Here is a 26,647-nt window from a genome sequence, read left to right as displayed (position 1 = left end):
GCTGGCAGTGCTGAACTGCTTTGTTTAAGGCCCATGCCATTGCAGTTGTGAACATTTTGAATATTGCCCCTGGACACACTGTTAAGTCTAAAAACAAGTTGCAGAGTGAACCCTATGAATTAGGGTTTTGAGGATGATACTTAATTGTATCCCTTCCCTGCACTCTGACTTTTTAGTGGGACTCTCCCAGACCTTTCCCATCTTGACCTTCCTTGGCCCCTCTGCAGAATTTGACCCGCTGGCCCATCTGTGCTGTTGGAACCCCTTCTCCTCTTGGCTCCTGTGGTTCCCCATCTTCTTGGTTGTCTTTGTTCTTGTCTGACAGCTTCTTTCCAGGCTCCCTTGCAGGTGCCTTTTCTTTCGCCTTCCCTTACTCGTTGGTATTCTTCAAGGTTCTATCCTAGGCCCCCTCTTCTCTCCTCTCCTCTTCTCATTCTGTCATTTCTCTCTCCATGCTTATATTAACCAGAAAAATAGAAACAAAACCTGAATCGTATGACAGGCTGTTACACTGAGTAATGCACACCCACAACTGCGGCACTTTCGTTTCTCACTCATGCCGCATTTTCCCAAAGGTCAGCTGCAGCTCAGCTCTGAGTCCTCTCCACTCTGGGGCCCGCTCTCCACTTAACAGCAAAGAGACTTTGCTAAAATACAAATCTGACCGTAAATCTCCCCTTCTGCAAACTTGTAAGAGCTGCCCATCGACAACCAGGTCATGTCCAAACTCATCGTGGCTCAGGTCGCATCTGGCTCCTGCTTAAAATGCTATCTTCATCTTTCACCAAATTCTAAAGCTCTGTGCACCAGCCCTTGAAAGCTAGTTACAGTTTCCCAAATGTGGTTAACCCTCTCGCCTGATGGTCACGTATATTCTCTATCCTCTTCCCAGGATGCTGCTGACCCCATCTTCACCCTGGCTGGCCTTCTGTTCCCTCACATCTCTGCTTGTATTTCTCATCTCCAGCAGACGCATGTCCTAGTTTCCCAAAATTGGGTTACGTGTTGCTTCTCTGTACTTGCATAACACCTGTGCTCACCTGTCTCAGCATTGAGCACACTGCATTGTAGTGCCTTCCCCACCAAATAGAAAGCTTCTTGAGGACAAGGCTAGACCTTACTCCTTGTACCCAGGTGCTGAACCCTGTTCCTGGCACATAGTAAGTGCTTGATAAATAACTGTCAAACGTGTAAATGAGTTATGTGAATGATCATAACATTTTAAGGACCCTAGATATCTTACCTTTGTTTTAGTAGACATTTGAACAGCAGACAATGGGTTGAGAGTCTGGCCACCAGGCTCCTGGTCCATTTTGCACCTAACATATGATGGCCTTGTCAAGTCCCTTCACTTTCCTGGGCTTCGGGCTTTTGTTTTTCTTATAATGAATGGAACTAAGTGAGCCTTAGCTGAGGACTATGATTGTATTATTTTAACTGTGTTGCTTTGAGATCCCTCTTTACATTTTGAAGAGCTCTCATCTTTTATTTTTATATTTTTACGTATAAATGTTGCTTTTAAGATGGTCTACAATCCGTAACCTTAGTTATATGTATGATATTGCATGTACAGATCCTAGAATAGCCACCTTGACTTTTCTGACTCCGTTAGCTACTTGGGCATTGTCTAGACACAGCCTCACTTGTGTGTAGGAATCCGACATTGCAGTATATACAGACCCTGAATTTATAAATGTAAACAGACCCTACAGTTTATGTATCTGACCCTCAAGCTGAGTGGTGTTTGACCTACATAAATCATATAAGAAAGAATACCTTGCATTCACCATCTATCCTTCCAAAATAACAACACTATCCATGTACTATCAATGTACTTTTGTATGTCTTAGTTTAATACACATTATGCTTTTTCCTAGGGTTGGACCCAACTGGGCCAGGTTTCCACAGCACTCTAAATGAAGTCAGGCTGGACCCCTCAGATGCCAACTCTGTTGATGTTATTCATACAAAGGAAGTTCGCTTCCTCTTCGAGCTTGGTAAGTTTTTAACACAAACTGAAACTACACTGAAACATGGAGGAGAATTTTAGAAGCGTTTATCCTGCTTTTTAAAATTTCAGGTGTTGGAACTATTAATGCTTGTGGCCACCTTGACTTTTACCCAAATGGAGGGAAGCACATGCCAAGATGTGAAGATTTAATTACACCTTTATTTAAATTTGATGTCAATATTTACAAGGAAGCTAAATACTTTCTAAAATATGAGGACTGCTGTTATAAATTCAGTGAGCTCCCTGCTTGGATAGAATCTATGTCCTTTTGTATATAATATAATATAATATAAAAATATGTTTTAGCCCAAAACACAGTTGCATGTATGAAGTTCCCAGCAGTTGTGAGATCTGCAAGGTCAGGGTCCACGTCTTAGTTACCTCTGCAACCCCAGGGTCTAACAGAATGTCTAGCATGTTGTACTCGCTCAGTAGGAACAAGGAGGATGTATTCATCCAACAAATATGTATTGAGTGCTTACTATGTGCCAAGCATTATTCTAGGAATAGCAGATGTAGGAACGCATACAAAAGACAGAAGTCCCTCCCTGATGGAGCTAATATTCTAATTTGCTAGAAAAACAAAAATAGAATAAGTGCTAAGAGACAAAACAAAGCATGTAATGGGAATATGATGCGTTGGTGACAGTGGGGGTGACATAGGGGAAGGAGATTTTTGATAGGGTGGCCAGGAAGTCCTTACTGAAAAGATGACCTGAAGGAGTTAGCCAGTTAGGCATTCCAGGCTGAGGGGTGGAAATAGCAAATGCAAAGGGCCTGGGGCAGGAGCCTGTGAAGTTCATGGCAGTGAGGAGCCTGTTGTGGCTGAAATGAAGTGAAAGACAGAGTAGTAGGACGTTAAGTTAGAGAAGGAACAGGGCATAGGGAGATAATACAGCACCTTATGGACTGTAGTAAAACTTCAGCTTTTACTCAAGTGAGACGGGAGCCATGGGAGGATTTTGAGCAGAGAGGGACATGGTTTGACTTGCTTTTTAACAGAATCACTCTGAGTCACAAATTAAATTAATCACAAATTAAACAAATAATATTTAACCTTTTAAAGTGGTTTCTAATAATAATAATATCTATAAGGCACTTAGTTATAAGACACCAAAAAGTTATTATTTGGGAGTTCTATTCCTCCCTATCTCTACATATCGTCATCATGTAAATAATGAACTATATCATACATAACATATAATAATGCACAGTAATATAACGTATGATGACATAATAAATATCTGGAGGATTCTAAATATCCCATCACCTGATCCCATGTGGTCAGAATAGCTAGATGTTGTAATTATTTTATCTTCCATTTGGCTATTGTAGAGGAAAGACACACAGATCGTGACATTGAGAGTAACTCGACTTTCCTCTTCACTAGAGATAAGTTACAAAGTTTTAATAGCCGTTCTGAAAGAGTAAATGTAATTAGAAATATCTGTTTGCAATGACTACCTAAAAAAAAAAACTGGTGAAACTATGGATACTCAAAATGAGAATTAAAGCCAATTTGACCTACTGCAGGTAAGCGAAATTCATTCAGAAAAGGCCCATTATAAAACTTATCTCTCTCGTTATTTGCCATATTATGATTTAAAATTAGTTCTATTAGGATAAAATATAGATCATAAGACTCCTTTACATAACTATATTAAGTGTTATATACTGAGCACTTGAAATTCTGTAAAAGAATGAATTCAAATAAAACATACATTTATCATAAGCTATCATTTTGAGATATAATTCCTACAACTTTATTGGATTGAAAGCACATTTATCATTCATGTTAAGTTTTAGATGACTTTTAAGCTTCAAGATATTCTGTTACATTATATTTATTACTAAGAAACCATTTACTTTTAAAGTTCATAGCTCCTAATATTCTAATGAACCGTCTTGTCTAAATCACAATTAGTTATGAATATAAATCTGTATGTAAGGAAACCTGATGTAAGAGAAGTGCCAATTCTTTATCTCTGCTATGTTGCATTTCTGAAATTATGCTGCCTCAGTTATCTATTGCATAATGAACCATAGTGGCTTACGAGAATATTGGTTTTATTGCCCATGATTCTAAGCCTCAAGATGCAGGCAGAGTTCTGCCGAGATTCTGCTTTGTGATGTGTCCATTGGACGAATGCATGTGATTGCATCCAGCTGGGAGCTGGGCTGGGCTAAGCTGAGTGGGAAGGTCCAAGATGGCCTTCCACATCTGGGGTCTTGGTACTAGCTCTCCTCTCTAAGTGGTCTGTTATCCTTCAGAGCTTCTCTCCCCAGCCAGTTAACCCGGATTTCTTAACATGGAGGCTGGGTTCCAAGAAAGCAAGAGTAGATGCTGGAAGGTCTCTGAAGACCAAGGCCCTGGAACTTGCACAGTGTCAGTTCCTCCACTGACTCACACAGTGTCAGTTCCTATTGGTCAAAGAAGTCACAAGACTAGCCTGTAACCCCAACCCAGAAGGGAAAAAAAAAACCCCAAAACAACTCCATCTCCTGAAGGGAAGAAGAGTAACAAGATATTGCAAAGGGGTGAGGACCTAGGAAGGAGTGATTCTTGGGAGGCCACAGTTGTAGATAAGTGACTTACCACATACACTAAAACCAAACTGGTTTCTCAAAAGTCAGCCAAGCTGGGTAGGTCATTGGAAGAATAGTCCATGTCAAAGAGTAAAAACATTTTTATGTAAGGAAAAGAGAGTATAAATGACTGGAATGCTATGATAACTTGAGAATGCACAAATGTACTTAGAACTTTTATGTATTATTGCAATAATCCTATTAGTAGCTGTAATGTTATGCCTGACAATGGCAAAACTAATTTGTCTGTAGCATTCTTTACAATACCTCCCACCTGTCTCACCTGGAAGCTCAGCTGAAGGTGTGCACTGGTTAACCTTGCTGGCTGTTCTATGACTGAACAGGAGGGAGTTCAGTCACTCCTGCAGAAACAGGGATACGGAGAATTAATTGGTCTAAGGCAGAGATGCTATGTGCACCATGATACGCAGAGCTCTAAGTGCTTACATCAGAGATCTGGGAAGTGTTGGGGATATTAGTGTCAGAGCACAGTCACCTACATTTGCATTTGTTTATTTATCCTGATTGAATGTCCCTTTAGAGTCACACGAATTCTTTCGTACAAGAAAATGATATGTAATATTGATAAATGTGGAATATCCAAGCCTACACACAAGGTCTGGTGACCTAGACCCAAGTCAAAAACCTATCATTTAAAATTACTTTTTCTAAGAAATGGTTCATACTATCAGTTAATTGGAAATTGTTTTCACAGAAGTGTTTTCCTTCTTTGATTGCAACCATGCCCGAAGTCATCGCTTTTATGCTGAAAGCATTCTCAATCCCGATGCATTTATTGCTTATCCTTGTAGATCCTACAAATCTTTCAAAGCAGTGAGTAAAACGTTTTGCAGTGTAATTTAATTAGCAAGTCATTTTTTGAAGCATGATCGGCCAACTAAAAATTAGAGCATTGAGTATGTAGCAAAAAAAAATGCATCTGCCATTTTGGGAAATAATAGACTCTTTCTGTGCTGAGTACTGAACAGTCACTGGGGTTGCTGGAGGGCTTAAATAACTAAACCAACTATTTGTATTCAGGTTGTTGTGGCTCTTTTGAATTATATCCAATTTTGCTGTTTTGGCCATTTGTTACGCCATAATTAGATGCTACTATCTAAAAGGGCAAAAATTTTTGTGTGTATATATTTTAAATGTCATCCTCAAAGATGCCCCGAGAAGCCTGAACCAATCCATAGCTACAGTGAAACATATTACCATTTACTTGGAACATGAAAATTATTTTTATTAAAATTTAATTATTTATACAGAGCAGAGCTGAGGCGTAGATAGCTCACAGGAGATCCATGCAGTTCAATACATTACAAAATGCCAAATCTGATTTTGCTTGAGTCAGAAAGCACGGGGTCCCAGATCTGAGCTGAACCTATTTTTCATTTGGTTATCGTCGTGAAAAAAGGAGAAAGAAAATCCATTTTGTAGCGGGAAGTGGAAAGGTTTTGCTGCTTGTGCGTTAGACACCTACCCCCTGTTTTATCAGGGAAGAAAAATGTGGGGTTTCCAGCCGAAGTGTGTTGTAAGTGATAGCATTTTGTGAATAAGTACAGTGTTGGGACAGGAATAAGCATTTCCCTCCTTTTACAGAGCAAGGTGAGTGAGCCCTCAGGCTGTCTTCTCAGTTTCCTGAGCAAGTTGTCCTTACTCGTATTGTGGCTGGTGAACTGCTGCTCTTGGAAAGCTTGCCATCCAACCACTGGCACTTCCTCAAAACCTTCTTCAAGCTCCAGATGCTGCTCTGAATGGCTCAATGGATGCTGACATTTACGACACCAAAGGCAGGTGGAAGGAAGCAGGTTCTCAGAGTCACAGTGGATTCGGAGTTAGTGGGGTTCAATCTGCTAAACTGGAGAAGCACAGGCTCCTGTGCCACGTGGATGCCGATTACGGCAACAAACTAGAGAACATCAAGTCAATTTCCTTGACATGTTTTATTGTACTTTTACCCAACAGTCATAAAAAATGAGATGAAATTTTAAAAAATAAATAAAATAAGGAGGGCTTTTAGTGCCAGGCTGTCTGATTCACATTTTTGCTCCATCACTTGATAGACATGCAACATTGGACAGATTGTTTACTTCTCTGGGCTTTAGTTTCCTGATCTGTTAAATAAGGAAAGTAAAAGCATTATAATAATAAGGGACTTTGTAAGGAGTAATTGACCTAAATGCATATAAAGTGCTTCAAACAGTGCCTTGCACATGGTAAGCATTCAATACATATGAGCCCCTGTTATTTTGTTAGTATTTTTATTCATTAAAAATGGAGTTTTAAATGGGGTGTTTTACTATAGTCCTAGCCTAAGTGTCCATGGTTTAAAAATCGAAAAGTTCAAAACCTAAAATAGCAAATATTCCAACACTGCTACCCAGATTTTTTTAAGTTAATATTTTGTTAGTTTTGCTTTAGATTTTAACACATACAGATAAAATTGAAGTACCTTACATTTCCTTAATGCCCTTCCCTAAGGCAGACTTTGAAGCAAATCAATATATATATCATATAAATAGTATCATACTGTATCTTTCTGAATTTGTTTTTAAATTAAATTTTATAAATTTAAGATCTACATTGATGTTTATAGACCTATTGTATTTATTTTGTAGGAATCTGCCACAATTTATTCATTCCCCTACTAATGTGCATTTTGGTTGTTTGCAGTTTTTCTTATTAAAAGCGATTTTGCAATGAACACCTTTGCATATCGCCTTATGTGCTTGTGTAGAAGTTTCTTTATGACATATAATAGAAGTGAAATTGTCAAAGCATTATGTGCATTTCCATCTTTATTAGACATTACCAAATATCTGTCTGCAATGTCTGTTAATTTATATTCCCATAAGAAGCAAATGAGAATTCCCCACTCCATGTCTTACCCATACTTGGTATTGCCGATTGTCTTAATTTTTGTGAATCTGCTGAGTATGAAATTGTATGTTGCTTTAATTAGCACATTCCTGACAACTGGTAAGATTGAGTATCTTTTTACATAATCATTGACTATTTGAGTTTCCTCTTCTGTGGATTGTTTATTCATATCATTTACTAATTTTTCTAACAGGCCCTTTTTCTTTTCCCTCAGTTGTTTTTGTTTTATTAAGTTTTGTTTTTGCAAACAGGCAGGATGGTCTGTTAGGCAACTTAGTCATTTTTAAATGCATATATACTTTATTTAGATTCCAAAAATTTCTGATAGTTTAATAATACATCCTGAGTTTATTGAAGGTGAACATTTCTAATTACCTCTTATTTTCTGTCACCAGGGAAATTGCTTCCGTTGTCACAAGGAAGGTTGCCCAATGATGGGTCATTTTGCTGATAGATTTCACCTCAAAAAAATGAAGCCTAATAGATCGTATTATGTTTTAAACACAGGGACTCTTTCCCCATTTTCCCGTAAGTATTGTAGCTGAATTTTATTGTAATGCTTTAAGGCACTTATCTTTTAAAATTCAACAGTTTTTACTGAGTGTCTACTAAATAAGTGGGCATTGGGCCAGACTCCGAGGATGCAGTGAAGAACAATGCAGTGAGTTTAGGCCAGGAGGAAAGCAAAAAAAAAAACTTTCTTTTGGGAGATTTTCAAAGGAGGAACTTCTGCAACCAGATCAGGGGAGCCTTCTGAGGGGAGGTGATTTCCAAGCTGACTCCTGAAAAGTGAGTAAGAGGGAGAAGGAAATGGAGTATTCCAGGTAGAAGGAACTGCATATGAAAATGCCTGGAGGTAAGAGAGAGCTGGAACTGAAAGAAGATCCCCCTGCTTGGATTGTAGAGACCAGGAGGAGGGTAACACGAGACAAAGGTGGGAGAGGTAAATTGGATCAAATAATGAAATTGTGCTCCATGTGGGAGGTTTGGGCTTTATCTTTGGGCAGGTAGAAGCAAAAAGGAACTGGGTGAATGGATTTGAGGGATGCAGAAAATGGAGAAGTCAAGGATGATTCTAGGTGGGTGGATGATGTGCCGTTTGCTGAACTTGGTAACACAGGCAGAGAGGCTGGTTTGGAGTAAGTTGATGGCTCAGTTTCTAACATGTTAGGTCTGAGATGCCCTTAGGACTTGGGCGTGTACAGTTAGATATGGGTCTCGGCCTCTGGAGATGTGGTCTACGGTTACAGATTTAAGCATTTAGACAGTAATCTAAGCTATGAAAGTAGACAATGTAATTACCCAAGAAGACTGTGTCAACTGAGAAGAAAGAGAGCAGAGAAAGAGGCCCCTGTGAAGGAGACTGAGGAATGAATAGAGAGAAAATACAAAGCTGTGTGGGAGCTAGGGCAAGAAAGATGATGAGGAAGGGAGGGATTCACTGCACCAAATATGCTAAAAGGTCAGATGAGACAGGGGCCCAAAGGGGCTCTAGGGGTGAGCCACCAATTCCGTCATTGCTGAGTTTGGGGTTTCAGTGGAGAGGTGACGGTGGGAGCCATACGGCAGTGGAATGGGCTGAGGAGGGAAAGGGAGCTCTTTGGCAATGATTAACTCACAGATTGAAAATTCTCTCTAGTAAAATTTTTCCCCTTTCAGAGGCTTTTCAGACAATTTTATGAAGAATTGCATTTTTTTCTGTGTTATTAAGCATACAACAATTTCAGAATTCAGAATAAAAGATCTGTTTAGCTCTAGATTTTTTTTTAGTTACACTTGACCATTTGCAAGGACTTTATCCTATTGACAGGCTTTGTGCTGACCCAGACCTGTATTGGCTGGGCATTCCTAGTACATAGCCCTGCAGGAGAGGAAGGGACAGTTTACTTTGCCTCTAAGTCATTTTAAAAGCACAGACCTGGGCTTCCCTGGTGGCGCAGTGGTTGAGAGTCCGCCTGCCAATGCAGGGGACACAGGTTCGTGCCCCGGTCCGCAGAGCAGCTGGGCCCGTGAGCCATGGCCATTGAGCCTGCGCGTCCGGAGCCTGTGCTCCACAACATGGGAGGCCCACATACCGCAAAAAAAAAAAAAAAAAAAAAAGCACAGACCTTATTGCTCAATAGGTTTTCTAGATTTTTTTCTGGATTAGTTGTCAAACTATGGCAAATTAAAACTTGGCTACAGAAAGCATACATGCCACAGATTACAAATTTAATGGATGAGAAAAGACCACACATTTTCTTAAAGTTATAAAAATGTCTGGAAAATTAAAGAATTTTCTTTAAAAAATATTGTTAAGCTATTTACATTTACAAAATCAAAATGTGAACGTTTATATGTTTTTTAAAATATAATTTCTCACCAAATTCACTTGAGCTATATAAAGTTGTATTTTTTCATGGACGTGAACAGCCCTGTTCCACTTTAACCTTGAAAGTTGTATTTACATTAAAGTAGCCAGGATGTCATGCTTTCCGTGTGTTTTAACCCTTCTTTCTCTTTATTTCCAGGTTGGAGGCACAAAGTGTCTGTCAAACTTGATGGAAACAATGTCACTCAAGGAAGCATGTTTCTCCATGTAGGTGGAACAACAGAGAAGACAGGGGAGTTTGGGGTTGTCAGGTAGGTAAGGACGAGGACCTGGCAGGTAACAGTGCTGCACTCAGTTCTCAGTTCATCTGGCTCAGTAAGGCTCAGTCTTTTCTTTTCCTACAATACCACCAGCTATCTTTTCTTTTTACTTTATATTTTCCAAATATAAAATAGAAATAATAATATCTACAGTTCCAGCTACAAACAGAAAATGTTAGGAAATTGATAACATGAAAATACAGATCTAAAGCAAGGGGAAAAAATTGACAGGAAACAAAATATATTTTTAATCCAGTCCATTAGTGTTATACAAATTCGGGTAGATCTCTTTTATTTTTATAGATTCCATACAAATTAAGACATTTATATAAATTGCCAAATTCCTAATAAGCTTTCTAAGTAGTACCCACAGGTATATGCTATATGCTGGGACAGTCAAAGGTAGGAATAATTCAGTAGAGACATTCACTGTGCACGTTGGACTGAAGTCCCCTTTTATCTTGAATTTTCCTTAATATTTTCTTTGATCAGCCTTAGCATTTTTGTATCACATCTTTCATTTTCATTGCTTAATTTGGCAATCATTTCAGAATTAACATTATACATACTAATTAGAGGTTAGCGTTGTGCAAACTGATGAACGGATTAGATGCATTGCCTCTGTGAGTTCCGTCATCTTCAAATACTGGGCAAAGGCACAAAAAGCAGGGATTTTATGGTTGTCCGTTGAGGGCTGCTTCGGATCAACCGCTCTGGCAGCATCTGTGCTCATCATCTCACCTTGGCGCACCTGCCTCTAAAGATGGGTACGGTCAGTGATTGTCTTGATTCTGGTTCATGCACAGGCTCCAGCCCGTGGCTTCTAGCCCTGCCTCCTGCCGTTCGGCTTCGTTCATCTTCAGCTCAGCCACGTTACCCTGATTACTCCACCCAGCATTAAATAGATCCCCCCCTTTCCTCCCTTCCTGACTTTATCCATGCTCTTCCATGTTCCAAATACCCTTCCGTGTCTTAGCATGTCTCATATCCACTTGCTTTTCATATCTCCACTAAGCTATTCCTCTGAGAAGAGTTCAACACCATCTTGTGTCTGTGGCTCTGAGGCCCACAGTACACTCGCTGCCTAAGGCTGTGGGCTTTGTGTCCTGCCCAAAGGCAGCTGACGTGGGGCAGGTGGAGAGAAAGGTGCAGTTCCTGCCCCTTCTAAGATTTGTGACAATGTTTTGACATCTCTGTACTTCTTTTGCTAATGTCTAAAGAAGCTATTTGTAATGTCCTTGCATAGTTATCCAGTCCTCTTTTTTAAGAATAATTAAGCATTTCAGGTCCACAGTAGATGTCTTATCTTGAAATGAAGCCACTAAATGAATTTGTATGCTAGTCTATTCCCACTCTTCGGTCAACCTTTAAGAGTCTGGCGTCACCGTAGATTATATTTTAGTTATTTGGGCTTCCAATGACACTGTCATGAAGAGCTGCACTGTGTGTGCACTGTGTGAAGGCAGTTCATGGGGCAACAGGGAAATTACCCCAATAATCTGGAAGAAAAGTTGTCTTCTGGTAATTAAATCAATTAATTTTACATGTAATGGAATAAGGCCCTAAGAATAGCAACATTCATTCGTTCAAACGTTCAAATGCCTATTATATACCGGGAATTGTTCTAACTGCCGGAGAAACAGACACAGGTCCTACTCTCATGGAGCTTACCTTCCAGTTAGAGGAGACAGACAATACATTAGCAAAGGAATAAGGAAATAGCAGCAATAGAGAAATCTCATCTGGTCTACTTTTGGCGTGCATAAAATATGCCTTATGTCTCAAGATAATCTACTTCTCTCTGCTCTATTTCCACACTCACCAAAACATCATTTTTATCATTAGTTTGGTTACCCAATTCTTTTCATACAGATGAAGAAGGTACCAGGGAAAGGGTAGGAGAACATTTTGGTTAATAAAAAGGAAGCATTTCACCATTGTGAGCTGATGAACAGGCTTCTAGTTCTTATATGAGTTTTGTGTGAATTTAGTCTATCATTGGTAGTTTGATCATTTCCTGGTGTCAATAAAATCTAGTTTCTGATGCCACAAAGCCAAGACCAGATCTTTTATTATGGAGTACTCATCCCCTAAAAATCACCTAGTCAAGCTTCCCATTTACCTAACCCTTTTCTCAAGCTTCAGAATCATGCTGTTCTGAGAGGCTGACCAAAGTGAATGGAAAGAATAAATCTCCTATAAGCAAATGCCAGAAAATGAAATTTTCTCTTCCATGGTACACAGAGATGTTGTCTTCAACTTCAGCATTGTGAATACCTGGTGCAAGCTTACGAGTTTATTTTTCTCTTTACAGTGGAACACTGAAGCCAGGCATGACTTATACAAATTTAATTGATGCAGACATTAACATTGGAAACATTGCAAGTATTGAGTTCATTTGGAAGGAACTTTCATTTGAACATTCTCAGAATAAGCTGGGAGCAGAAATGGTGATAGATATATCTGGAAAATATGGATCTGAGTAAGTCTTACTTTTTCCTTTGCACTTTCAAACATAGTTTAAACTTTGCAAATGACATTTAAAACCCATATATAATTTGAAATTTGAAAATAGTATAAAAATTTGTGCCATTGAAAGTTTTCAATTAAAGGAGATAAAAATTATTTAAGAAACCAATACTATATTTGTGAAAGTGTTTATAAAATAGTAACTACTCATTAATTAGAAGACCTACTTATGTCTTCCACCCCACCTACCCTGGAATCATATTAATATCCTCCTTTTTCCCCTTTAAATTTTTCAGATCTGCCTTCTTTAGCTAGAACTTTGTAGGACCTAATATTGCCCAGATCCTGAAACCATGCTAATTCCAGATATAATCTCAATGGATTTACTTAATGGGAACAATGGAAAAATTAAGCTGGTATCCAGACCAAGCTTGGCCCTTGTAAATGAGATAGAAATGTATAGTTGCCTTTTTTCTATATAGAATGTTTTTCTTATTGACAAGCTTTTATATGTCCCTTAAAACCAGACTGAGCCCTGGTATTCTGGGTTATCAGTGACAAAATAGAGCAGAGTTAGTATTTCCCTGAATAAGAGGAGTTGTTACAAGTAGGTGGTGTAAACTCATCAGAAAATGAGCCTCTGTCTGGTTGAGTGTTTGAAGTACATTTAGAGTATTTCCAGGTGGAATAATCCTTGTTCTAAAATGATTTGAAGAATATTTACTGTGTTGTTAAATCTTACTAAGACAAATTATGTCTGTAGTTCATGATGTATAGTAGATGATAACCCTGTGGGTTGATACATCTATCGATTAATAATAAAAACTAATGAGAGCGTGTTAGTGTTTGCAAGGTGTTCCTTGGTCTTCAGGGAGTGTGTGAGGTAAGAGATTTTGGAGCTTATCTATGATGTATGTCTCAGGTAGTAATGGGCCCTGAGGATCATCAGCCCCTCCTTCTAGAAGCCCCCACCACAGAATTACTCATCTCCCTGGGCCTTGAAGGTCCCATTGCAAATTTTTATTTAACCTAAAAGCAGCATTTCATTTCTAAAGCCCTTGACTAACCCTTTGTGTTTATAATAACAATATTGTAATATTTAAATGTGTCATTTGTGTTTTTTATTTTGCTTCAATTTCGTCTAATTCAGTTGTCCTCATCCAGTGAAAATAAAAGATGCGTGTTTTTATTTGTTCTGTTCTCTATCACTGGGCTCAGTGTTTGGCCCATAGCACTGTGCTATGAATATTGTTGAAAAGAAATGATGACAGATACTCTGCAGAGGGTTTCTTGATTCTCCTTGTGCCTTGTTGCCAGCTGAACCTTAAGAAGAGACCCATGGGTGCACGTGAACTTGAGTTGTGGCAGAAAGCAGAGAACAAAGTGGGGTGACCTTCCCGCTGAGCAAGGAGGGATAGAAGGTTGATTGGAGAGCAAGGCTTAGTGGAAGGAGGAGAGGAGATAAGGGTGTGTTTGGCATGATCCGGCTGAGCATCCTCCCTCCCTGGTGCCACATCAGCCTGAGGCCCACACCAGCCCAGGAACAGGGAGGCCATGAACAGCCCTGTAGGAGGCTCCGAACCCTACTGAGTAACTGCATCGCAGCCCCAGCACTCCTGAGCAACCTGGCAGTGGAGTTGGTCCATGGCTCTGGGGGATGGAAACCTGTTAGAGCAGCTGCCCCGGGCCTGCACTGCTCTCTGCTCAGCCTTTCTTCCTTTCAGGAGGGGGCTGCCAACTGGGAGGAAGAATTATGAATCAGGATGCTGCACTAGGCTCTGTGTGTCCTGGCTTGCTTCCTTGTTCGAAGCGTCTCTGGGCTGGCTCTTTCTAAGCTTGAAAAGACAAATTGGAGTCACTTAACTTCTGGGAACCCTATTTTAATAAACTATAGGCTTTCTGTCCCATTGTTCTTAATATCTGTCCCCTTTTTTGCATTATAAGAATGTCATATGAAGAATAGTGCATGAGCTATCCAGGCAGATCTGAAAGTTCAAGGTGACAACATTATTTTCTGTGTGTATTGCTGCCTAGGAAAGCTCTTTAAAAAATGATTCCCTTGCTCTCTGAGTGCCCAGCGTTAACTATAGCAGAGTACTGGGGGCAAAGACTGTTAGGAAATTCTTCTGCTTCTTGAGCGAACTGCCCTTAATGCTGAAAAGTGACTTCCAGTCCCATTAGCCATCACTTTCTCCACTGCCCATTGCCATCAGTTCACACTCGTACCTCATCATCACATTACCCACAAATGCCCTCCTCTAAACTTGCACATGGGAGCATCCCCCTCTTGGACCACAACTGCTTTCCCTTCAGGCCGACGGAGTGAACTTCTCAGTCCTTGCAACTTCTGTTCCATTACCTTTCTACTTTCTTGAAACGCACCAACCCATTTCCTTTCACACCCAGCTTACGTTGCATGATAATTTGGTTTAGTAATAATGCTTATTAACACCCTAAACTCCCTTTTTTTTTGCATCCTGTTGGGCAAAACCTCAACCGGAGCACACCCAGTGTTCCTCTTCTTCTAGGCCAGCACTCAAATAGTTGAGGGCTACTGGGACAGTCATGTCTCAGAGAAGACATGTATAACTATAAACTGATCATCAACACTGTCCTGAAATTCTACCTGGTTTTTGGTTTTTTGTTTATGTGTCTGTTTTTCGCTTTTTAACACCTCTTACCCCAAACTCTCCACCTACTTTATACAGAAAACAGAGGTCATCAGAGAGCAAGTCTCTCCTCTTTTTAATCCAAACATGTCAGTTACTTACATCTGCATCCATTTTATCCTTTTTCTTTCTAATAAGGAAGCTGCCCTATCTCCCACCCAAGGCCAATGCTTGCCTCTGTGCTTTGGATCTCACTCTCTCTAGCCTTCTTGGGAATCCTATCCTATTGGTTACATTTTCTTTCCTTTGCACATTCAAGCTCTCATTGCTTTAGATTTTTTAAAGTCTAAGTCTCTCCCATTGGGGGAAAACAGTCATTCTCAACCCTGTTTTCCCCTTTAGTCCCATCTGACCTGAAAATAGCTCTCACTTTTCCAGTGACTGCCAGGTACAAAGTTGAATGGGAAGTTTTACTCATTTATTCCATCCCTCAACAGAACTCAGCACTGTTTTTTCTTTTTACTTTTTGTTGTAGAAATTTTCAAATATTCACAGCAGCAGAGAAATTGGTTAAATAGAACTCCCAAGAACTCATCAACGAGTTAAATGATTTTCAGATTTTGCCAATTCTGTTCTAAGTGTGTCCACAAACACACACCCCCTGTTTTTGTTTTGTTTGTTTGTTTTTGCTGAACTATTTTAAACCAGATCCTACGTGTGATACCATCTCTCCCATTTACACATCAGTATGAATCTCTAAACAATAAATTTGTTGAACATAATCATAATACCTATTTTAACAATAAGTTTTAAATGAATTTAAGGTTAACCAAAAGAATTAACCATAATTCCTTAATATCATCTTACATTCAATTTGTTTTAAATCTCCCAGATTGTCTGAAAAAGCTCTTTTCGGCAGTTGGTTTGTTGCATATGATTAACATGTCCCTAAGTCTCTTTTCATCTATAACAGTTCCCCTCCCCCTTCTTCCACACCAGTTGTTAAATAAACCAGGTCACTTGTCCTGTAAAATTTCTCACATTCAACTGATGGGATCCCCTTGGTATCATTTAGTACATTCCTCTCTCCTGTGTATTTCCTGTAAACTAGTACTTAGGTCGGGACACTTGATGGGATTCGGGTTCCTGTCCGCTGGGCAGTGGGGATTGACCCCCTCCATGCGAGATGGGTAATTTCTACACCTTACTTACAGCTCTCAAGTTAACTGGTGATCTTTTATTCATTCAAAGGATTATATATATACTCACTTTATAAATTTGAAAGGGCTATACCAGTTAGAGTTGTAGGTAAAACAAAATACTGATGGGCTTCAAATCTAGTTGCTAAATGGCAGGCTAAGAGGAGAAAGGTGACTTGAAGAAGGTTTACTAGGGTTTGTGCTCCAGGAAGATTGGAGGAAAGGGGCAAATTGTGTAAAGATCCAATTACAGAAGAGGCACTGAACTCTGCACTATGCCTAGGGCTGGAGGAGGTGGGTCATAAATGTTCCTGCAGAAGTTGAGGAAAATTCAGATACCTGGTGGAGTTGTGTGTCTGTTTCCCCAGGCTCCTCAGATCAGAGTGAATAATAGAAATTACCCTGCTTAACAGAGCCCTCAGGTTGTGTTGACTCTGCAGCTCTTCAGAACAAGCAGGGGGTCTCAGGAACAGAAGTATAATTTATGCCAAGTTATTGTTTCTCAGCCTTTTAAAACCTAAGCTCATGTTAGATAAACATAAAAATCTCGTGTTCCTCCTGGGGTCTTTACTCCTACACTTGGGAAAATCAATCTTTTTTCATATACCCTCTGGCCAAAAAGATTTCGTAAATCTTTACTTTCTGCAGATTGTGTAATAAAAATGATAGGTGTGTTTTCTGTTACGTTTTGTTATTTTTTTCCCCAAATGCATACTTATAATACCAGATGGGCTTCTTTATTTTACACATGATTCTCTAAGAGTTCTGCTCTAAATGATTTAAGTCTTATACTCAGGAGAGTGGAGTCTCTCTATTAGATTTCTCTCCAATACGAGAGAATGTCTGAATATCTATATAGACTGGGCCAAGATTTTTGGTAAATGCTTTGTCCCATATACAGTCTATTTTCAAAGTTTGAGTTTTGCAAATATTTAACCTTTCCAGCGTCATATATCTTTCTTTTCGGAGGCTTTTTTCATTCATTCATTTAAAAAACATTTATTGCATTACCCTTATGTGCCAGGCATTGTGCTAAGTCATAAGGTTATATGAAAAACAAGAGATAGTCCTTACTCTTGAGGTACACATAGCATTGCAGAGGACACAGGAAAATAAATCCTTGATTATAATACATCATGACAAGGACTGTGATAGAAGCAGGCACAAGGGTGAGAGTGGCATAGAAAAGAGCCAGCTTACTCAACTACTCTCACACCTTCATCCTTCACTCACTGATAATGATAAAGAGAGAGAGCAGTAGGTTTTCATTTCTGAATTCTGTGGTTGTCATACATACTGTTATAAGAGATTCCATTTGGAATTCAGTGTACTTTATTTTTCCAGTACCTGTGGTCTTGGAGAAACAGAACTGACATTTCTCTCAAACATTCGCCCATAAATCTATCCATCAAGGATCTACTGATTGTCAACTGTGGCCAGAGGAGCAATAATTTCCTTGAGGGTCCCAGGAGGAGGGAGCAAAGGCCATGCCCAATAGATTTAGGATGACGCTAACCAGAGCATGACTAATCCACTCATCTTGGGCTCGTGTAAGACCCAGTCCAGTGGTCCTAACGGAGTCAACTGCAGAGCAATGCCTATGCATCATGAAGACAGATGCAATTACCAAACTTCAATCCATCATTTAGGAATAACCACAGCAAACCTAAAATTTAAAATAGCTTAAGGCTAGAGATTTGTGTGTGGAGATGAGAATACCACTTAAAAGTAAGGGAAACAGCATTTTTTCCGGACTTTTACCTTGAAGAGCATGTGGGCAGCAGGTGATGCCTCTGGACGCTGTTCATTAATATGAGGTAAGACTCTCAAGCTCTTTGGTTAAATAAGAATTCTATTCAAATCATAATACCTCATGCAAGAGTGAGAAAAAGGAAGTGTTAGTGATTCCCTTCTGGATTAAAATGAAAAGGTATGCACACTTGTAGCTTCTGGAAAGCAGAAAGGAATTTAAATTTTATCTCTACAACAAAACATTTTTAAGTCAACCAGTCAAAAGTAGACCTTTCACAGGATGAGGTTTACTTTCATGGGATATAACATCACCATCTAAAGTCCATGTGTTTGACTAACATTTTCATTATACACAATGCCATTTGCTTTTTCTCCCAAGCTGCAAGGGAAAATGCCACATTTTCCCTGTATTATTTGCAGAGGTTTCTTTTACCAGCACTTACGAAGCCTTGTGGATTTTCAAGGACAAAAACTGTAATTCTATTGGTTATCACAAAGAGAAAGACAAGCCCAAGGAGTCCAAAACACACAAGTTGGAAAAAGAAAGCTAGAAAACAAATGGAATATGGGACATGTGCTATTTTGTACCAACAATGCAGATGATGTTTTCTGAAATCTCAGAAACAGAAGGTTATTTCTTTTCGAACTTTCAAAATATCTTAAAATTCAATGTAGTGAATGTAGAGCACGGAATTGTGAATTGGAGGTCTGGTTCTGATTCCAGAATCAATTAACGAAGTGAACTCAGACAAATAATTTCACTTTGAGCCCCAGCATGTCCACCTATAAAACAAAGATCATATGTATGATTTCTGAGATAGCTTTCTCATTCTGAAATTCTTCGGCTAATTAGGTGAGGGTATGTATACCTAAATGAGTGGATAGATGGGTGAATCAATCATTTAAAAATAAAATTTGGATTTTCTTGTGTGTTCATAATTCTTCCTAACCATATAATGCTCTCATTAGGGATCTATATGTTTTTATGATGTACATTGATTGGCCCTAAAAAATTCATGTTTTCTTAAAGTTTGATTTGTCTTTTTACTGTGGAAAGCCTTGCTTGAGTTTAAGATATAATTTATTAAGCTGCCCTCTAGTGGAAGAATGAGCATATTGTGTCATCTAGTGACAGCTTAATAGTCAACAAACCACTGTACAACACTGTATGAATTTTTAATGAATCAAACCTCAGTGCTATATGCAGTGAAATTTTTAGTTCTCAAGATCACAATATATCACTCTGGTTAAGTTCCCTTTAAATTCTGATTTGGAACCAGTCTTGAAATTTAAGAATAACAAGACATGTAAAGGTAGAATATCATTTTTAAAACTTCCCCCATCATTGAATTGTTGCTCTTGGAGGAAGAGTGTGCATTGAGTTATAAAACATAGAGGACGTTTTGTTCACCAAATGCATGAATTACATCAGTAAAGGAGGAGAAGTTTTGGGTCCCGGACTCTTTGCTGGTTTGCTGTTGATTTCCCCCAGCACATGTTTCAGGTGGGACAGGGACTGTGCCTGTGGAACCAAGAAGGTGAACACTAACTATAGTAGTGATAGTCCAACTTCACAGAATGTCTAGCGTGTGGGGGCAGTACGGGCACACGTTGTGGGTGTTCTTCAGTTATCTGTCATCACCTTATATAAGAACTTAGAAGTCTTACTCACTAGCCTCTGTTTCAGTGTAATTGCTGTTGGTGTAGTAATCAATAAAGATATTTCTCTCCAGAAACTGAACTTTCTCCTTAGTTGAACAGCACCCAACAGTGTGTGAACACAACATTTAAGCTCTGTCCACAAGCCAACTTAACACAACTGGTCAGTTTTGTTTTTAAAAAGTGACGAGCAATTTAGTCAAGCAACAAAGTTGATTTTTTTAAATAGAATTTCACCAGTTATTGATTCGATTTTAATATATCAATGCACCAATTCATCCAAAATATAACATTGGTTGCATGTATAGAGAGTGTTATGGAAAAAATAGAAAGGATTGGTTCAAGATGGTGGAGTTGAAGGACGCGCACTCACTCCCTCTTGCAAGAGCACCAGAATCACAACTAACTGCTGAGCAATCATTGACAGGAAGACACTGGAACTCACTAAATAAGATTCCCCACATCCAAAGACAAAGGAGAAGCCGCAATGAGACAGTAGGAGGGGCGCAATCACAATAAAATCAAATCCCATAACCACTGGGTGCATAACTCACAAACTGGAGAACATTTATACCACAGAAGTCCACCCACTGGAGTTAAGGTTCTGAGCCCCATGTCTGGCTTCCAAACCTGGGCGTTCGGGAACGGGAGGAGGAATTCCCAGAGAATCAGACTTTGAAGGCTAGTGGGATGTGGTTGCAGGACTTCGACAAGACTGGGGGAAACAGAGACTCCACACAAAGAAGTGTGCACATCAGGACCCAGGGGGAAGGAGCAGTGACCCCATAGGAAACTGAACCAGACCTACCTGCTAGTGTTGGAGGGTCTCCTGCAGAGGCTGAGAATGGCTGTGGCTAACCATGGGGACAAGGACACTGGCAGCAGAAGTTTGGGAAAGCATGCCTTGGCATGAGCCGGCCCAGAGTCCGCCATTAGCCCCAACAAAGAGCCTGTAGCCTCTAGTGCTGGGTTGCCTCAGGCCAAACAACAAACAGGGAGGGAACCCAGCCCCACCAACCAGCAGACAAGCAGATTAAAGTTTTACTGAGCTCTGCCCACCAGAGCAACACCCAGCTCTACCCACCACCAGTCCCTCCCATCAGGAAGCTTGCACATACCTCTTAGATAGCCTCATCCACCACAGGGTAGACAACAGACGCAAGAAAAACTACAATCCTGCAGTCTGTGGAATGAAAACTACTTTCACATAAAGATAGACAAAATGAAAAGGCAAAGGACTATGTACCAGATGAAGGAACAAGATAAAACCCCGGAAAAACAACTAAATGAAGTGGAGACAGGCAACCCTCCAGAAAAAGAATTCAGAATAACGATAGTGAAGAGGATCAAGGACCTTGGAAAAAGAATGCAGGCAAAGATAGAGAAGATGCAAGAAATGTTTAACAAAGACCTAGAAGAATTAAAGAACAAACAAACAGAGATGAACAATACAATAACTGAAATGAAAAATACATTAGAAGGAATCAGTGGCAGAATAACTGAGGCAGAAGAACGGATAAGTGACCTGGAAGACAGAATGGTGGAATTCACTGCCATGGAACAGAATAAAGAAAAAAGAATGAAAAGAAATGAAGACAACCTAAGAGACCTCTGGGACAACATTAAATGCACTAACATGTGCATTATGGGGTTCCAGAAGGAGAAGAGAGAGAGAAACGACCTGAGAAAATATTTGAAGAGATTATAGTTGAAAACTTCCCTAACATGGGAAAGGAAATAGCCACCCAAGTCCAGGAAGTGCAGAGAGTCCCAGGCAGGATAAACCCAAGGAGAAACACGCCGAGGCACATAGTAATCAAATTGACAAGAATTAAAGACAAAAATTATTAAAAGCAACAAGGAAAAAATGACAAATAACATACAAGGGAACTCCCATAAGGTTAACGGTTGATTTCTCAGCAGAACCTCTACAAGCCAGAAGGGAGTGGCACGATATATTTAAAGTGATGAAAGGAAAAAAGCTACAACCAAGATTACTCTACCTGGCAAGGATCTCATTCATATCCAATGGAGAAATCAAAAGCTTTACAGAAAAGCAAAAGCTAAGAGAATTGAGCACCACCAAAACAGCTGTACAACAAATACTAAAGGAAGTTCTCAAAATGGGAAACAGACGAGAAGAAAATGACCTACAAAAACAAACCCAAAACAATTTAAGAAAATGGTGATAGGAACATACATATTGATAATTGCCTTTAATGTGAATGGATTAAATGCTCCAACCAAAAGACACAGGGTTGCTGAATGGATACAAAAACAAGACCCATATATATGCTGTCTACAAGAGACCTGCTTCAAACCTAGGAACACATACAGACTGAAAGTGAGAGGATGGAAAAAGATATTCCATGCAAAGGGAAATCAAAAGAAAGCTAGAGTAGCAATAATCATATCAAACAAAATAGACTTTAAAGAATGTTACAAGAGACAAGGAAGGATACTACATAATGATCAAGGGATCAATCCAAGAAGAAGATATAACAATTATAAATATATATGCACTCAACAAAGGAGCACATCAATACATAAGGCAAATGCTAACAGCTATAAAAGAGGAAATCGACAGTAACACAATAATAGTGGGGGGACTTTAACACCTCTCTTACACCAATGGACAGATCATCCAGATAGAAAATTAGTAAGGAAACACAAGATTTAAATGACACGATAGACCAGATAGATTTAATTGATACTTATAGGACATTCCATCCAAAAACAGCAGATTACACTTTCTTCTCAAGGGCGCACAGAACATTCTCCAGGATAGATCACATCTTGGGTCACAAATCAAGCCTCAGTAAATTTAAGAAAACTGAAATCATATCAAACTTCTTTTTCAACCACAACACTATGAGATTAGAAATAAATTATAGGGGAAAAAACGTAAAAAACACAAACACATGGAGGCTAAACAACACATTAATTAATAACTAAGAGATCACTGAAGAAATCAAAGAGGAAATCAAAAAGTACCTAGAGACAAATTACAATGAAAACATGACGATCCAAAACCTATCGGATGCAGCAAAAGCAGTTCTAAGAGGGAATCTTATAGAATAAAATTATTTATTAGAATTTTATAGAATAAAATTATTTCTTGTTCTCAAGAAATAAGAAAAATCTCAAATAAACAATCTAACCTTACACCTAAAGGAACTAGCAGCAGAAGAAGAAAGAAAACCCAAAGTTAGTAGAAGGAAAGAAATAATAAAGATCAGAGCAGAAATAAATGAAATAGAAACAAAGAAAACAATAGCAAAGATCAATAAAACTGAAAGCTGGTTCTCTGAGAAGATAAACAAAATTGATAAACCTTTAGCCAGACTCATCAAGAAAAAGAGGGAGAGGACTCAAAGCAATAAAATTAGAAATGAAAAAGAAGAAATTACAATGGACACTGCAGAAATGCAAAGCATCATAAGAGACTACTACAAGCAGCTCTATGCCAATAAAGTGGACAACCTGGAAGAAATGGACAAATTCTTAGAAAGGTATAACCTTCCAAGACTGAACCAGGAAGAAATAGAAAATATGAACAGACTAATCACAAGTAATGAAATTGAAACTGTGATTAAAAATCTTCCAACAAACAAAAGTCCAGGACCAGATGGCTTCACAGGTGAATTCCATTAAACCTTCAGAGAAGAACTAACACCCATCCTTCTCAAACTCTTCCAAAAAATTGCAGAGGAAGGAACACTCCCAAACTCATTCTATGAGGCCACCATCACCTTGATACCAAAAGCAGACAAAGATACTACACAAAAAGAAAATTACAGACCAATATCACTGATGAATATAGATGCAAAAGTCCTCAACAAAATACTAGCAAACAGAATGCAACAACACATTAAAAGGATCATACACCGTGATCAAGTGGGATTTATCCCAGGGATGCAAGGATTCTTCAATATATGCAGATCAATCAATGTGATACACCATATTAACAAGTTGAAGAATAAAAACCATATGATTATCTCAATAGATGCAGAAAAATCTTTTGACAAAATTCAACACCTACTTATGATAAAAACTCTCCAGAAAGTGGGCATAGGGGGAACCTACCTCAACCTAATAAAGGCCATATATGACAGACCCACAGCAAACATCATTCTCAATGGTGAAAAACTGAAAGCATTTCCTCGAAGATCAGGAACAAGACAAGGATGTCCACTCTCACCACTATTATTCAACATAGTTTTGGAAGTCCTAGCCACGGCAATCAGAGAAGAAAAAGGAATCAAATTAGAAAAGCAGAAGTAAAACTGTCACTGTTTGCAGATGACATGATAATATACATAGAGAATCCTAAAGATGCCAACAGAAAACTACTAGAGCTAATCAATGAATTTGGTAAAGTTGTAGGATACAAGATTAATGCACAGAAATCTCTTGCATTCCTATACACTAACAATGAAAGATCAGAAAGAGAAATCAAGGAAACAATCCCATTCACCATTGCAACAAAAAGAATAAAATACCTAGGAATAGACCTACCTAAGGAGACAAAAGACCTGTACTCAGAAAACTATAAGACACTGATGAAAGAAATCAAAGATGACACAAACATATGGAGAGATATACCATGTTCTTGGATTGGAAGAATCAATATTGTGAAAATGACTATACTACCCAAAGCAATCTACAGATTCAATGCAATCCCTATCAAATTACCAATGGCATTTTTTTACAGAACTAGAACAAAAAATCTTAAAATTTGTATGGAGATACAAAAGACCCCGAATAGCCAAAGCAATCTTGAGGGAAAAAAACGGAGCTGGAGGAATCAGACTCCCTGACTTCAGACTATACTACAAAGCTACAGTAATCAAGACAACCTGGTAGTGGCACAAAACCAGAAATATAGATCAATGGAACAGGATAGAAAGCCCAGAGATAAACCCATGCACCTGTGGTCAACTAATCTATGACAAAGGAGGCAAGGATATACAATGGAGAAAAGACAGTCTCTTCAATAAGTGGTGCTGGGAAAACTGGACAGCTACATGTAAAAGAATGAAATTAGAACACTCCCTAACACCATACACGAAAATAAACTCAAAATGGATTAAAGACCTAAATGTAAGACCGGACACTATAAAACTCTTAGAGGAAAACATAGGAAGAACACTCTTCGACATAAATCACAGCAAGATCTTTTTTGACCCACCTCCTAGAATAATGGAAATTTCTTTATTCATTCATCTGTCATGGACACTTATGTTGTTTCTGTATCTTGCCTATTGTGAATAAAGCTGCAGTGAACATAACACAGAAATCTTTTCAAGGTACTGATTTCACTTCCTTTGGGTATATATCCAGAAAAAGGATTGCTGGATCATACAGTAGTTTTATTTTTAGTTTTTTGAGGAATGTCCATGCTGTTTTAAATAGTGGCTATACCAGTTTACATTCTCACTAACAGTGCATAATGGTTCCATTTTTTTCCCACATCCTCACCAACGTTTGTTCTCTCTCGTCTTTTTGACAACAGTCATTCTAACAGGTGTGAGGTGATACCTCATTGTGGTTTTGATTTGCATTTCCCTGATGATTAATGATGTTGAGCACCTTTTCATATACCTGTTGCCCATTTGCATGTGTTCTTTGGAAAAATGTCTATTGAGGTCCTTTTACCATTTTTATTTTTTAAAATTTATTTATCTTTGGCTGCATTGGGTCTTCGTTGCTGCGCGCAGGCTTTCTCTAGCTGCGGCGAGTAGGGGCTACTCTTCCTTGCGGTGTGCGGGCTTCTCATTGGGGTGGCTTGTCTTGTGGAGTACGGGCTCTAGGCACACGAGCTTCAGTAGTTGTAGCACGTGGGCTCAGTAGTTGTGGCTCACGGGCTCTAGAGCGCAGGCTCAGTAGTTGTGGTGCACGGGCTTAGTTGCTCCGTGGCATGTGGGATCTTCTCAGACCAGGGATTGAACCCATATCCCCTGCATTGGCAGGCGGATTCTTAACCACTGCGCCACCAGGGAAGCCCCCTTTGACCATTTTAAAATCAGATTATTTGTTTTTTCACTATTGAATTGTATGAGTTTCTTATATACTTTGGATATTAACCCCTTATCAAATATACGGTTTGCTAATATTTTTCCCAACTTGTACGTTGTATTTCATGTTGTTGATTGTTTCCTTTGCTGTGCAGAAGTTTTTTAGTTTGATATAGTCCAACTTGTTCACCTTTGCTTTTGTTGCCTGAGCTTGTGGTGTCATATTCAAAAAAATCATTGCCAAGGTCAATGTGAAGGAGCTTATTCTCTAGTTTTTCTTACAAGAGTTTTATAATTTCAGTCTTTGTCAATCTTATGTTTAAGTCTTTAATCCATTTTGAGTTGATTTTTGTGTATTCTGTAAGATAAGGATCCAATTTCATTCTTTTGCAGGTGGTTATCCAGTCTTCCCAACACCATTTATTGAAGAGACTTCCTTTCCCCATTGTGTTTTCTTGGCACCTTATCAAAACTAGTTGACCGTATATGATTGGGTTTATTTATAGGCTCTCTATTCTGTTCCATTGGCCTATATGTTTGTTTTTATGCCAGTACCATACTGTTTTGATTAGTACAGTTTTGTAATACAATTTGAAATCAGGAAGTGTAATTCCTCCAACTATGCTCTTCTTTCTTAAGATCACTTTGGTTATTTGGAGTCTTCTGTGGTTTTCATCAATTTTAAAAGATTCTCAGCCAGTACCTTTTCAAATATTGCCTTCTGACTCATTATATTTCTCTCTCTTTCTGGGACATCAAGCACAAATGTATCAAGCTTTGTCTTTGTGTCCCATATTTTGTTTATGTGCTTTTTATATGTATCAGCTG

General features: G+C 38.9%; 1 protein-coding gene across 1 annotated transcript in view; it reads left to right on the top strand.

The window, feature by feature from the left end:
* The first annotated feature begins 1,881 nt into the window (after nt 1–1,881).
* LOC101325780 (pancreatic triacylglycerol lipase) overlaps nt 1,882–26,647 on the top strand; it is a 73,707-nt gene continuing 48,941 nt past the window's right edge. The window contains exons 1-6 of the mRNA XM_004321936.4: nt 1,882–1,997; nt 5,313–5,431; nt 6,203–8,011; nt 8,194–8,426; nt 9,994–10,105; nt 12,429–12,596. The gene's annotated coding sequence lies outside the window, so the exon portion shown is untranslated. The remainder of the gene's footprint in view (nt 1,998–5,312; nt 5,432–6,202; nt 8,012–8,193; nt 8,427–9,993; nt 10,106–12,428; nt 12,597–26,647) is intronic.

This window comes from Tursiops truncatus, chromosome 16 (genome assembly GCF_011762595.2).
Source record: "Tursiops truncatus isolate mTurTru1 chromosome 16, mTurTru1.mat.Y, whole genome shotgun sequence".
NCBI lineage: Eukaryota > Metazoa > Chordata > Mammalia > Artiodactyla > Delphinidae > Tursiops > Tursiops truncatus.
The sequence above is the reverse complement of the archived record's forward strand: the minus strand, read 5'-3'. Positions and strand labels throughout refer to the sequence as shown.